The sequence below is a fragment of the Canis aureus genome, chromosome 6, assembly GCF_053574225.1.
Source record: "Canis aureus isolate CA01 chromosome 6, VMU_Caureus_v.1.0, whole genome shotgun sequence".
NCBI lineage: Eukaryota > Metazoa > Chordata > Mammalia > Carnivora > Canidae > Canis > Canis aureus.
The window spans coordinates 58,140,045-58,155,537 of record NC_135616.1 but is presented as its reverse complement, the minus strand read 5'-3'; the positions used below and the strand labels follow the sequence as shown (position 1 = coordinate 58,155,537).

The 15,493-nt window shown below is 37.1% G+C and overlaps 1 protein-coding gene and 1 long non-coding RNA gene across 7 annotated transcripts in view; one reads left to right on the top strand and one right to left on the bottom strand.

Annotated features, from left to right (window-relative positions):
- The window catches only part of PAPPA2 (pappalysin 2), a 269,963-nt gene that overhangs the window by 183,887 nt on the left and 70,583 nt on the right, over nucleotides 1-15,493 (bottom strand). The gene's annotated exons all lie outside the window — the stretch shown is intronic.
- On the top strand, nucleotides 398-15,184 carry LOC144316191 (uncharacterized). 3 transcript variants are annotated; one of them, XR_013382040.1, is made up of 7 exons: nucleotides 398-558; nucleotides 1,472-1,630; nucleotides 5,420-5,494; nucleotides 5,584-5,655; nucleotides 8,777-8,849; nucleotides 9,344-9,403; nucleotides 12,133-15,184. It is a non-coding gene; the product is annotated as an uncharacterized LOC144316191 (long non-coding RNA). The 3 variants fall into 3 exon arrangements; XR_013382039.1 differs by having other exon boundaries at nucleotides 5,420-5,467; nucleotides 12,133-15,183; XR_013382041.1 differs by lacking the exon at nucleotides 5,420-5,494.

Sequence of the window (15,493 nt, the reverse complement as noted above, 5' to 3'; positions counted from 1 at the left end):
GAGGGTTGATGGTATTACAGTGAGAGACCACTTCTCTAGTTTATCCTGCTTTCCTAATAAAGGAGAAGGTGAGGTGATGAGTCCAGAAATTTCAGAAGATTTAGAAAGTGTGAAATACTCACTATGGAAGGACAGAGAACAGGAAACCACTTACTAGGGAGATACAGGAGGATGGGTTAGACAAGGTCTATGAACAAATACTCCCATGCTCATCTTCTTCCAAATCTAGTTAGTTATAATTTCTACTTAGAAGCAATCAAGGAGAAGGAAAAAGAGGAACTTTTCTATTGCCACTAGTGATTGCAAAGTAATGATTCTTCCCTAGATACAGAATTCATAAATGTTACATAATAAATTCTGTTGATTATAAATTGGACTTAAAGATGTTCTGCTTTCATCCTCAACATTCTTTGTAGAATTGTCACCTGCAAGGTCACTAATAACCTCCCAGTGACTCTATCCAGTGGACACCTTTCTGTCCTTATTTTCTTGACCTCTTTGAAGCATGTGACACCATTGACCACTTTCTTTTTGAGACTTCCTCTTCACTTGCCTTTGGTAAGTCAACACTCATCTAGTTTACCTCCTACTCTATAGACCCTCCTCATATTCTCATGGGTCCTTCTTTCTCTCCCTCTCTCCTAGGTACTGTTTCCCCTGGGCCCATCCTTTGCTTTCTTACTTCTCACTCTATATCTCCAAGAATGAACACATTCACTCCTGCAGCTTTTTCTGCAGTGATTAACTAAAAAATGTATCTCTAGGTTAGATTTGTCTCCTCAGTTACAGGTAAATATATCAAATTGTTTAATGAATATCATCCTCTAAATGTCCCTCAGAGACCTCACATTCAACAAGTCTAAAAGTCAACTCATCCTCCCTTTTACTTTCCACTTCTTGCATTTCCCCATGATGGAGACAAGTCTCACCATTACTCTATATCCAACACAGAACCCTAGAAAGGATTTATCCTAAACTCTTTTCCAATTTCACATCCAAATAATCACCAACTACAGTAGGTTCTAATCTCTCCCACCCACCATCCATGTCATTGCTTGAAGCCACCATAGTTTCTCTTTTGTGAGCAAAATCTTTATTGGCTAGCTAATCTTCATTCTTCCCCCATCTTCTTCCATTTTCCTTATGGAAATCTGAGCAACCCATTCCTCTGCTTAAAACATTCCAATGGTGTCCGATGTGTTTGAGACAAAATCCAAATGCCTTAATATAATTTCAAAGCCTTTCATGATCTGGCCCCTTGCTACCTGCCTGGCTTCATCTCTGGCCATTATTTCTCTTTTCTGAATTCCCAAAGTACTCATAGCTCTGCACTTGTGTTATGGTCTCTCTTGGTTTCATGAAATTGCACAAATATTTCTTCTACCTAGAATGCTCTTTTTTTCTGTGTATTTTTTTTTTTTTGCTAATAACTACCCATTATCAAAATTAGTATAGACATCACCTCTTACAGGCAGGTTTCCCTGGTATCCATCCCAACTGCTGAGTCCAGAGTTGGTTCCTGGCCTAGGTACTACCTCAGTACACTCTGTCCCTCCAGCATAGCATGAATGGCATTATGCTGGTGACTGGTGGAAAGCTGAAACTTCATCAAATATCCTTCTGATTCCAGGTATGGTCCAGTACCGCTTCTAATGATAGCTGGAATATTTCTCAATATTGAGTTCCTGAAAGGAATTAAACTCTAGTGTGGGATATACATATTGTAATGTAGAAAATAGCCATGTTTGTATCATATTTGGCTTCTTTTGATGAAACAATTCAGTGGAAATGGCAGCTAGATAATAAAATAAGCATTTAAAAGACATCCTCTCACTCATAGACTCCAGGACAAGTGTTATTGGTCGTAAGGAGGTACAGAATAGGAAGGTCCAAATACAGCAAAGCTTTCTGAGCCCCTGTAATGGTACTCGCAACTTCTCCAGAAGTTGCATGTATCTACAGCCAAGGATTATTATGCCTCAGGAGACAGAGGGCTCCAAATTCTACCTTCTCACTCAGGAAGTTCTCATAAGCCCCCAGATGCCAATCAGATGTCAGTATACCTGCCTCCTGATGAAAAGTCTCCTGATGGGAGAATTTTTCTTTGCTTTTTTGCATTATCATGTGTAAATTTTGATTTCAGAAAGTGGCCAGATCACTGAAACCACTGCAGTTGTCCATCTGTCCATTCGACTGAGGAAAGAAAACTCTGTGTATGTGTATACACACACACACACACACACACACACACACACACAGATGCAGTCTCCCTTCCCTCCCTCCTCCACTCACCCTTCTGGGCTTGGCCCTCACTTTTCCTCTCCTCTGAGAGCTGAGGCTCAAAAAGACACACCTTTTCCATTGCTCTATTTATTATACTGCCTTTTCTAGATGGACAGGTCCATCTTTTATATAAAGAGCACATTTTCCCTCCTCAATCTCTGTCTCTTACCACAGACATTAATGATTTGAAGCCATCTGAGGATCTTTTGTTGGCTGAGTGATCACATTCAGACTATGGCCTAGCAATGACTCACACTCTTGTGGTCTCCTTGTGTTTACCATGGATATTCTATTCCAGCTGGATTTCCCTTTCCCCAGGAAACCTAGAGCTAAGCGATTTCTCCATTTTTCTCCTTTGACTGCAGCATCTCTATATGACCCTTTCACCACCAATGTGTGTGTTTACTCCAGACTGTGTGTGTACAGTCTTAAAGGGGTGTGTGTGTACTCCAGACTGTGAATCTGCAACTATGGACTGCAGAGCAAATCCAGTATGTGGTCAGTTTTTGTATGGCCTATGAACTAATAATGGTTTTTCCATTTTTAAAGAGTTGTAAAAAAAAGAAAGAAGAGAAGAAAATGCAAGAAAGACCAGCATGGCCTGAAAGCTTAAATATTTACTATCTAGCCGTTTAACAGAAAAAAGTGTGTCAACTCCTATTCTATACTAATATATGTTTCTAAAACATGAATCAGAATTCAGATAGACATGGACTTAGAGTCCAGCACTGCCACTTATCAACTCTGTGACCTTGGACACATTATTTACCCTCCATTTTCTCATCTGTAGCATAAAGTAATAATTAATTCTAATCACTATGTGAAAGCAAAATGGCATGTGACACAAAGCACGATAGTAGCCACTCATAAGAAGAGCAAAATAAACAGTAGCTATTTTTTGCTATTGTTACTTTTTTTGATTCAGTGAAGTCTATTACATTTTTTATATTCACATAAGAAAAGCTGACACACAAGAAAGGCAATACATTTTTAGACCAATATGTGAACCAAATCACTTAACTACCCAGTGATTGCATCACTTCACTCTCAAAAAAAAGGAAGCGTCATAGCCATTGTTTTATGAAGATTAGAGGTAAGACAAAACTTTATATATATGACTCAAAATGTCTTAATGGGATCTCAGAACTACATTTTCTATTCTTTTTCACCTAGGCAGAAACCTGAGAGCAAGCCTTTCTCCCTCATATTCATTCTTACCCCTAATATCCACTCAGTCACTGAGACTTAACTAATTTATCTATTAATCATTCCCAACTGCAACTCCTTCACTCTAATGTCACTCTCATGGGCTCTCATTATCTCTTGCTAAACTATAGCAGAGGTCTTCTATCTTTTTGCCTACCATTTTACCTTCCCTAAGCTGTTAGGGACTTACCTACCTAAGCCATGAATCTGTCTAAACTCTCACATTGCTTACAACTACCTCATCTCTTGTCATTATCTGGCTCATGCTTCACGTTCCAACAACATCAAACCACTTACAGTTCCCCACCCATACCCAATGATACTGTTTAGTGCATCTCTTCTTTTGCTTGTGTTATTCCTTCTTTTTTAAATTATAAAAATACTACATGCATGTTATATATAATTTTGAATGCAAAAAAGAATTATAAGACAATTATATAGCATCAAAATTCTAATTCCTCAGAGATAACTACCATTTGATATATTTGTTTCCATTGTTTTTCTATGCATATAACACAATAACTTACCCTATTGGGGACATACTTTCTCTTTGAATTTTGAGCTTTTGCTATTACACCATTATTTGTTCTGACCCATACAAATTTATTTTGTTCAACTAAATATGCAGTCAAGTATCCTTGGCAATTGTTGTTATTTAAACTGTAATAAACCATAGAAAATTCACAATTGTGCCTTTCTCAGCCACTTATCCTTCAGGGCAAAACTTTTCCATCTCAATCAGAGGTATTTCTATAAGAGAAAGAACAGCTTGGGCACTGCCCAGAAAAATGGAGCATTATCTTTCACTGAAGCATGGAATAAAAAAGAAATTCTGGGAGCATGAACCTTTCTGCCTTGTCATTTTATCCAAGTTTATTTATAGAGACAAGTAGAAATTGGTTATAGAGTCAAGTGGCCTTTCTGGGAGTACGCAGTTATTTGAGCTAACCTCGATGTAAAATTGCACATACTAACTTAGACCTTCCTGACTTAGGTCACTGCTCCTGCAAACACTTGCATGAGTCTCAGTAACACCTCCGTTACAGAGAAGCCCTTAAGACCAACATGATGATTCTGACTCAGACTAGAGAGATCAAGAGAAACAAAGGCTCCTTAGGTAGCACAAAAACAATACCATAGTGAAAGGGAGCAAGGGAGCGAGGGAGGGAGCGAGGGAGGGGGAAAGGGGAAGAGAGGGGGAGAGGGAGAGAGAAAGAGAGAAAGAGAGAGAGAGAGGAATGTACTCCATACTTTATTCTAAATGCAGATTATTAAATATTCTGAGACCTCCTGCACTAAATAAAATAAAATATGTTTAAATTCCTAGGGGATGTCATGAGTAGTAATACAGATTGTAGCTTTGAATTAAGATGGCCCAGGTTAACTTGGGTTTAGCCATTTTCTTGTTGTATGACTTGGGGCATTATATATCACTAAGCCTGGATTTCATTATTTAAAAACTGATTGCGATTATCTTAAAAATGAACATAAAGTAATCTAAAAACTGAGGATAATAATAGTAGTTGCCTCCTAAAATTGCCACACAGGTTAAGTGAAATCATATACGTAAAGTGCATGGCGAAATACCAAGGATACAGAAAGTAATTGTTATTCCACTCATCATTCCTCAAACACATTTGAAAATGGCACACTTTTTATTGTTTTTCAAATCATATCTATTTAAAAACCAATGGAGCATATTTTCACAAACTGGTCTAAACTCAGAATCAGGCTCCTTTTCAAAAGTTGTGGAAAGGTAGAAGGTAGTAATCAGGGAAAATGGAGCAAAGGCAGAACTTAGAATTCCTGCTTTACTGTTTGAAATTTTATAAGGAGAATGTATTATTTTAGAGGAGAAACTCAATTTCTAAAGGTTAAAAGGGCAAATTAGACCTTAGAATACTCACTCTATACCATGCAATATTTTTAGGTGGTATAAAAGAAGCAGATTTATGATTAAAAGGCCAGCACAGACAAGGTAACGAATCAGACCCGGCACATGACAGTAAGTGGGCAATGCTTGTCCATGTAAGAGAACTCTTCCCTCAGCAGAGTTTGGGCTACTGAGTCTCTATTCTTCTAATTCCACTTCAGTATTTGAAACCAAAAAGAGAGGTCAACTAACAACAATCAACAAAGAAAATAGAGACATAGAGAAAGGACCAAGTGAGTTCATTCTTTTTTCACCTGGTATTTCTCCCAAAGACACATTTGACAAGCTTAAAAGGAGGATGGATGGGTCATCTGTTTAGCCTCATCCTTTATTTAAAAAGCAAAAAGTCAGCATTTCCAACTCCAGGATCTATTAACAAAGTATTTTCAACATTCAGCATTCTCCATTTGTCTTCCTGCCCCCCCCCCCACATGCTCACACTCACGCACATACACACACACACATCACACACAAGATTTCTTAAAACCCAAGTTTATTTTTAGGCCAGAGAGATTGGGCGTTCCAGATCAGGGCCCTGTGCTCCTGAGCAGACATTCTAAAAACGTTTCACTGCCAGATATAAAAAGGCCGCTGTATAATTTATTAGAGGAACTTTCACAGGGCTCTGATTACTTTTTAACCAGAAAGTGAACAAAATATCCAAGAATCCTGATCAGATCCAGTATTGCGCTTGGCACATGGGAATCTGTAGGGGCTAGGAATTCTCAGCAATCCCCAGCTCTCCAGCCTGTTCATCCACAACACGCCACGAAGGAGGGTTCGATTAGCTGGCATTCAGTCTTCTCTCTTCCCCAAGACTGTGCAAGTCTGTTTCCCTAAATAATAGAGGAGATTGGGCCAAAGAAAACTCAAAACAATACACTCGTTTAATAGCTCTAATGGCTCTGCTGAGGCCTGCCAATGAAAACGCTGGCTAAATTGTTCCAGAGAGGCTTCTACCGGAGCTAAACAAAACCTGCCAACTTTCTACCCACCATCTCCTCCTCACTGCCACTCAATTTTTGTTTCTTTTCTTTTTTTTTTTTTTCATGTTGGCTTTTTTCAAGAAGAGTATGTAAAATGCCCAAAGAATGTTCTTTTTTCAATATGTATTATGTTTGGGGTACAGATTCATGTTTACTTTTCATGGGTATGTGAGCATATTTTGAAACCCAAATCAAGATGTGGTTTTATAGAATAAGGGCACTTTACAAAACAGTAGAAAAGAATATTTGAAATGATGACTGTCCTGAAAAATCCTAGTAGGGTCAACCTCCATTATTAAGCATCTAAACATGTCAGATATTGTGTGTTGTATTTTCTTTCAAAAATAATTTTTTGGGGACACCTGGGTGGCTCAGTAGTTGAGCAACTGACTTTGGCTCAGATTGTGACCCCGGAGTCCCGGGATTGAGTCCCACGTCGGGTTCCCTGTAGGGAGCCTGCTTCTCCCTCTGCCTATGTCTCTGCCTCTCTCTGTGTGTCTCTCATGAATAAATAAAATCTTTAAATAATTATTTTGTGGAAACTTGCCATTTCTTAGCACTGTACAAGGCACTTGGGATGACACAGACATAATTTAACTAAAAAGAAAAGGTCTCCACCCGAGATAATAACCAACAAATAATCTCCACCCCTTCTTTCTCAAGGAAAAGGGTCATGGTGACCCTCTCGGGCAGACCTAAAGAAGAGATTGTCAGTCGGGAGAAAAGAATGAAAAATGACAAAGAAGAAAAATTGGGATCAGAATCTTAAAAAAAAAAAAAAAAAGGCAAAAGAGTATAGTCTTAGGGAAAAGAAAATAAAGATGTTCCTAATAAGGCAAGGCCACCAACAATGGAATCAAGAGCCATCGTTGCACATAAAGACAATTCTTGTTCACTTTTGTATAAGGAAAGCAATTAAAAGTAGACAGATGGCATTAGATCCCATGCCTCTCACCTTCAAATACCAAAAGGAAGTCATCAAATTCTTTCAAAGTCCTTCAAAAGAGTGTAATGCTATCACTAGGATTTGGAATTTTTCACTAGGATTTAGATTTTCTTGATACAATTCCTACTAAAACCACAAGAGTCCCCTATTTTTACTACAGTTCATGTGGCACAAAAAAACTATGGTGCCACTTTCGACTGATTCCATACTGACTTGACCACAAGTACTTTGGCTTCAAAGTACTGATTCCATGATTCAGAAAGCAGGGAATGAGCATGTGAAGAATGTTGCTATGAACGTTGTTACAGAGGAGAGACTGGGCAAGCAATGGGGAGGTTTCGTCCTGAAGCAGCGCAGTAAATTGTGTAACACACCGGTACAAACACAGGTTATCTCCCTTTCAGTCCATCCTACACTCCGCTGCAAATTAATTTTTCAAGGAATGATGCTGGTCATGACAGTCTCAAAAACCAACCATGGCTCTTCACTGCCCAATAATTAGTTTCAAAATCCCTAATTTTATGTTGAAGATCTTTTATGTTTTTGCTCTGTAGTCTTTTCTTTCCCTATCCTTCTGCGAGTGACCTGATCCAATTCAATGACATTGCTCTGCATTCCCTCAATACAGCTAGAAATTTTCTCCAAACTTTGACTAATGCTATCCTCATTGTCTGAAATCCCAAATCTCCACCAATCCATCAATATCCAAATGAACTTTTATCTCCTTTACAAGTAGGACCTAATTCCTACATCCTCACTCTTATACTGTATCTACAATGAAACCCATGCCCTATTTCAACTTGTGTTTTACCTTGTTTTATGTTTATATTTCTATTTGCTCCATGCCACTGGTCGTTCCTTAAATATATATTATTTCTTTTCGTTTCCCATGAAGAGGTGGATTTTTATAGAATGCATTCAACAATTACTTATTTTCTAGGTCTTTATGTGCCAAAAATGTGTCACATATTCACTGAGAATTTCCAAACATTTCTGTGCATCACAACCACTGCTGAGATTCATGAAAATATTTGAGTAAAGTCCAGACATCAGAATTTCTAAAAAGCAAATGATTCTGATGTACAACAAAACTTATGAGGCCACAGTCTATAACATTTTAATAATGGAAACCATTTTGAGACAATGATCCTAAATATTTAAGGTCCACTTAGAAGTTAAGATCAGTCCATCAATTCTACCAATGTTCCCACCTGTAAGCCATGATAAAATCATATTTGCTTGCCCAAAGTTCCCCCTCTGACCTTTTCTCTAATTGGCTACCCTAAGTGACTAACAAGTACAATAGACTCTTGAACAACACGGATTTGAACTGCGCAGGTTCACTTACATGTGGGATCCTTGATAGTACAGAACTATACATTTTCTCTTATAATTTTCTTAACAATGTCTTCTTTTCTCTAGCTTACTTCATTATAATAATACAGTATGTAACACATATAACAGACAAAATATGTGTTGACCATCTATGGTACAGGTAAGGCTAATTTAGAGCTTATGCAAGTTCCAATACTGACAAAGGCTTCTAGTCAACAACCAGCTATTAGCAGTTACATTTTTGGAGAGTCAAAAGTTATACGTGGATTTTTGACTACATGGGGTTTGGCACCTCTAACCCCCACATTGTAAAAGAAGCAAATGTGTAGCCAACCTTCTGGGAAAGCATTTGTTCAGATAGATTTGCTAGCTATTTAAATTTAGAACTTACCCAATTCTAATGCTGAATTCTAGTCCTGGCTGGCTAGATTAGTAGCTGGGTAATCATAGTTTAAACCATTTAAATCCTCAAGCCTTGTTTTCCCTGATCAAAATATGGAAACAAAGAAATAGGCAACGTCAATACTTTTTTTTAAAAAATCTGTAATTACCCCTGAAAAATAGGGAAGCTCCAATAAAAGTTCTACACTACTGTACATGACTGTTGCTTGATAGTTGTGTTTACTGATAGTGTCCCTTTCATTGTCCCTATAGCAGAGTGCATCAGTAGGAAGCCATTTTATGGAGGTGCCACAGAGAGGAAAGAGCATTGAGGTAAAGCTGTTTCCTGTTATTTATTCTAATTCCCTGGTTTCAGAATTGATGACAAACTTCATTTGGCATTCCTAGATCTGTGGGTTCTGGGTCTCCAGGATTCATCCTAGTAATGTCAGGTTAACTCGGGGCATTTGGCAGCACCATATGAGGTGCTATGAGTAACATCAGTTTTGCAACCTCATTTGTCATATAATTAAATTATTATATAATGAAAACTCTGTACCACACAATAAAATGTTTATTCTCCTACTGTGGTACAGTATACTTAAGCATAAAACAGCCACAAGGGAAGATTGGAAATGACATGGAAAGGTCAGCCTTAAAATTATTTTAATTCACTTATAAAAAAAAAAAAAACAATAAAAAGAACAAACCCAGGAAGAATTAATTTCCAAACCAAAGGGACCAAGGAAAGTTGAGTGGAAAACAGGAAATTAAAGGAGGAGAAAACAAATACTGGGACAGGGGAATAGAAAGAGAGTGGGCCATAGAGATGAGACTATTGTCACAATTTCTCATGATAAATTATAGAAGGTTGCCACTGAGAGTCATTAATATTTGCTATTATTCTAAGATGACTGGCCAGACTTGAGAATTCATAGCATCAGCATGTCATCGTGGTACCCTGAAGCTTTGAGAGTGGCTATAGGGCAATGTTTCCAAACATTGGACTGTGACCCATTATTAAGTTATAAAATAAATTCAGTGGGTTATTAACCAACATATATTTAAAGAAAGAAGAATAGAAGGGAAAATATCAGCATGCATTATATGCTGTTAACAGTAAATACTGTATTTGGAAACTTTGGGGTTGTTCAAGACATAAATATGCACACACTCATTCTGGATTGCCATGCAAAATGTTTTTCTAACTAGGAGTCAGGATTTTAAAAAGTGAAAGCTTCTGCTATAAGAGTAGATTGTTCTGCTTTTTAAATCATAATCTACCTTATTAGAGAGGCCCTCTTTTGCTCCCTGTCCTCTGATATGTGAGAACTCCCCAAAATTTAGTCCTCAATCCTTAGCTCCATTGTAGTCCTATGCTACTCCCTTGGAAATTTTAACTACATCTACCAATTCTATTTATATGAAATCTCTTAAATTCATCTCCTTCCAGACTACAAATAACTAGCTTCAGTCGCCTACTGGGTTGTCACTCCCAAAATCAATGTATCTAAAGTCAAATTACCTGGGTCCAAGTCCCGATACCATCATCTACTGACTGTGTCCCTTTGGGAAAATTATCTAATCTCTGAAGCCTTCAAATTCTTCACCTGTCAAATGTGGATAATAGCATTTTCTTATTGTTAAAGACAATAAAGTATATTATGGTTAATAGCTCTAGGGACACTTTAGGTGTTTCATAATACCTAATATTTCTCTAATCCCTAAAACTAAATTCCTCATAAGATTTCCAAATTTTTACAAGACTCAACATTTCTCCAAGACTTGAATTATTGGAATAATTCTTGACTTCTTGCTCTCCTTTCATCCCCATCACTCACTAACTCCTGTTGATCTGTCAGGTCCAACCAGATCCCAAATCTCAGCATCCCTCAATTTCCTCATGAGTTGGCATCACTTGATTCCCAGACTGAACCTCTATAACCCTTGGTTTTGGCTCAAGGCAGGAAGTTTACCAGCAAACCATTCATCTCAGAGATGAGCATTATTAAGTCACTCTCATGAAGTACCCCTGCTGCTGCTCCCCATACTAGCCAGGTGCCCTTCAGCAAATGATCTACCTCTGTGTTCTTTCATGTCTTTGTCTGTAAAAACAGAGACATAGCTTTTCTTAACCTGTTTGCTTATTAGGAGGATTAGATACAAAGCACTTAGACCAGTGCCTGCAATAAAGTAAGTGCCCAGGAAGAATTTCTTCTTCTTCCTCCTTCCTCTAACTTTCCTGTCTGATGTAGATAACTCACTGGTATTGATTAAACATTGATCACAGTAGACTGTAAGCTTTTGAAGGCAGGGCCTACCTGCCTTTAATTTTGTATCCCTCAAGTGTTTAACACATTGTTTGTCATGTTTGACCTCCAATAATGTTTTAAGAATCTTATAGCCTACATTTTCCAAGAAGTTTTTTCTCTTTTTCTCCCCAGTCTTTTTTGGATGATACACCCAAGTGCTTCTAGAATATAACTGACATACTCTGTCATAATACTAGTCACATTGCATAATAAATTTTACATTTGTCTTCATATCCCAGGGTCTTTACCAATGTCTGGCATTTAGATGTTCAGTAAATGCTTAATTAAAGAAATATCAGTGAGAATTAATACATTAATGAAAGTCTTCCTCATAAGACCCAGTCTCTGCCATATGTCCCAGTTCTAATCATTGAACTTGCACCTGTGTCATTGTCTCTAGATTTATTTCCTTAATTACCTGCTGAGTAGCCGAAATCCACACAGAATTGGGCCCCAGCCTGCTTCATATATAGATCCCTTTCATGGTCTGAAATTCTAAAATCCATCTTGATATCAGAGGTTCTGACAATCTCATCAGATACTAGTTGCCCATCTGCCTATCTGCATGTCTGGACTTCCAGTGACTCACACATACACACTGAAATTTTCTTCATGATCACTCACTTGAATGTCCAATTATTTAATGTTCTGATCTATCATTAAATGACAAAGTTATATTTCTTTTTAACTGGGGATAAATTCTTATTTGGTTGATATTATGAAAATGATGTTCTACTTCTATAATTTCAGACATTATCAGCTGATGGAACATCTTTCTGATGGACTGGTTTTCACCTAAAGACTCTGAATTCATATCTCTTGTGTGTCTGCCTATTCAAAAGGAGGCTGGCTCTGATACTGTGTGTAACTTTCTGTTAATATCAGAGTGTACTGTGTGTAACTTTCTGTTAATATCAGAGGGAGTTATTGGAGTAAATGTCTCTCTCTGGGAATATACTATAAACCACAACAGATGGGGGTCAGGTTGGTCTGTTTACACCAATTCTTGATTGCTTTTCCACTGCTGAGGAAGACCTTAAGTTTTATGGGTAGCATAAATCGCAACTATAGTCTAGGATTCCATATTCAGCCTCTAACATAAAAGACCTGTCAAATGCAATACATCTTGTGAAGAGCAGAACCAGAAAGGAAAACTGAATTTTATCTGTAAGCAAGCTCTTTAAAAATTGGAGACTGTAAATCCTTATTTAATACTGAGAGTTTTGATTCCAGATGATAAACCAAATGAAAAGGCAAATACAAGATTATTTTTTCAAAAGAAACTTTAAAAGCCAGCCCACACAGGCACATTGTATCTACTTCCATTCTGCTTGTGTTTATCAACCAGAGATCAGTCTCTACTTGTTTACGTTCAGGAGAAAGCATTCATTCAAAGAAAGTATCCAATAGTGGCATTATAAAAACATACAAACACAAAGTCTTTTGCTCCCTATTTTATTATGTTTTTTTTTAACACCATGCTCTATTTATCAATTTGATTGACCTCAAGTGGGCCCTTATTTTGTCCAGATCCTACTATATTTTCCTGGTCTATTTATTCTCTTGTTCACCTAATAACTATTTCATCTCTTTGCTCTGCTCAAATGTTCAACATCTTTTCCACATATTACTCTCAGTTAATGACCTTAACGCCTCTTTCACAAGGAAACAGAACTGAGAACATTCAGACAGATTCTGGCCATCATATCTAATCTACTTATCCCACCCCCACCAGACTTTCTGCTCTGCTTCTCCAGTGAGTGAACTGGGCAAGCTCTAACCCATAACCAGTCCTCCTAATGCTCCCTAGATTCTATCCCATTGACATTCTCTAGGATATCTTTCAGAAGTTCTCCATAAAACAGATTAAATTTTAAAATGACATGCTTCTAAGAGTATCTTCCCCTATCTTCCCCTTTGTTTTCCTTAGTGAAAAGATAATATACACTATGAAAATGGATACTTAAGTATTTTTAAGAATAACGAAAACAACACGTATGTCTAGGCTCTTTTAAAAATAACATCAAAATAAAATTCAGTTTACACATGCCAACCAGATTAAATCAAAACCTGATGGTAAGGGAAAATGCTTTGGACTGGGTCTAGAGGCCTGTGTCTAGTCCTTGTTCTTTGGGAAATTCACTGAACATCTCTCAGCCTTAAAGGATTAGACTTAGAGATTTCTATGGTCCCATCCACTTTTCAGAATCTTCTCTAGTACTTGCATTCTTTCAGACATAACTCTTTTGAAAGCAATTTATGGGTAACAAATTTTTTACTTAATCCAACTACTTGTTTTCAGAATATGTAGAGGGTTTTTTTTTTTTTTACCTTTTTAAAAAGTTTGTCTTAATCCCAGTAAACAGTGTTATATAAATTTCAGGTGTACAGTATAGTCAGTGATTTCATACATCATCCAGTGCTCATCAAGACAAGTGTACTCCTAATCCTCATCACCTGTTTCACCCACTACCCCCACCTACCTCTCCTCTGGTTTGTTCTCTACAGTTAAGAGTCTGTTTCTTGGTTTGTTTCTCTCCTTTTTTTTCCCTTTGCTCATTTGTTTTGTTTCTTCAATGCCACATATGAGTGAAATCATATGTAGAATACCTGGTTATTTGATAGTATTTTGTATTTGATGCCAAACCAGTGGATACTTGGAGACATAGTTGTAGATCAGATATATACAGCTGAAGGGATTAAGTAATTAACAGGTAATACACCCTTCTGGTAGCTGAATCCCTCAGAAAACAGGGCCAACCTTTCCTCTTGGTGCCCAATAGGTCTGCATATACAAGCCTGATCACTAAGGAAATAAGAAGAAATAAAGAAAGCCCCTCAGATACAAGAGGAAAAACAGGTGTGATCTGAAGGCTACCCATGTATCCAATCTTACTGCCAAAAAAATAGAGCATTTCATTTTCTGAGCACCTAGCCCAGAAATGTAGTGAGATTGCTCATCAGCCTCTACTGTCTGGACAGGAAGCTTCCAGCTGTCCTTCTTAAACCTCATTGTACTTACACGCATTCTTCTTTTCCTATCCTTCAAATGCACTCACTTTTGATCTCCATGTGAAATCAATTCGGGTATATCACCAATGATAGGAATTTCTAAAACACCGTCTAGGTTTTAATTTTCTAAATCCAATGATATATCTTATAAAGGGTTAGTATCCAAAATATATAAAGAAATTTTAAAACTTAACACTCAAAAAACAACCCAGTAAAAATGGGCAGAAGACATGAATTGACATTGTTCCAATTTTATTTTAAATGGCCACTATCATAAATCCTTTTGTTAAATGAAAAGCCATCCTCAGTATTTGTCAGTTTTGCTTTTTTGAAACAGGGACACAAGTACACGTTACAAATCATTCAGACATTTGCACCCAAAGAGTAGAAGGCAGGCATGTTCTTTAGTCATCTCAGCAACAGAAATGTTAAAAAGAAAAATCTCAAAATAAATTAGCATAATCTTATGAGTATAATGTTTAGCAGAATAAGCAAGTGTCACACAGATGCATGTAGGATGTTATCATTTAAATAAAGTTCAAAACGAGGCAAACTAAATGTATATTTTAGGAATACATGCATAGATGATAAAACTATAAAGAAAAGTTGAGAAATTATTATCACAAAAATTAAATCACAAAAAAAGGGAAGGGAGAGAGAAAGTGATACCAGGGATGGAAGGGTGAACACAGGCCTTTTTTAAGGTGCTAACAATCTATAGCTCACATGTGTGGCAGATGCCAACTCTGTAATTATTCTTTACATCAAATATGTATGCTTCATATACTCTATGTATAATATTTTTATAATAAAGAATAAATTAACACCAACTTTAGTTTTGAAATAAATCTGACTTCTTATATTTTTCAGTTTGGGAAAACAGTGGGAAAAGAACATGGAAAGGAGACTTATACTTGAACAACTATGGAGTGTATCACTAATGGATTAGTTTAGTATTCTTACACAACTGGTGGTAGACTGTGTATATGAGTATGCATTTTACAAGGGATGGGGACTATTCACTTATCTATCAATTCATTGCTTCAATCAATATTTATTTAAAACCCATCACATATGAGGCAGTAGAGATACAAAGATG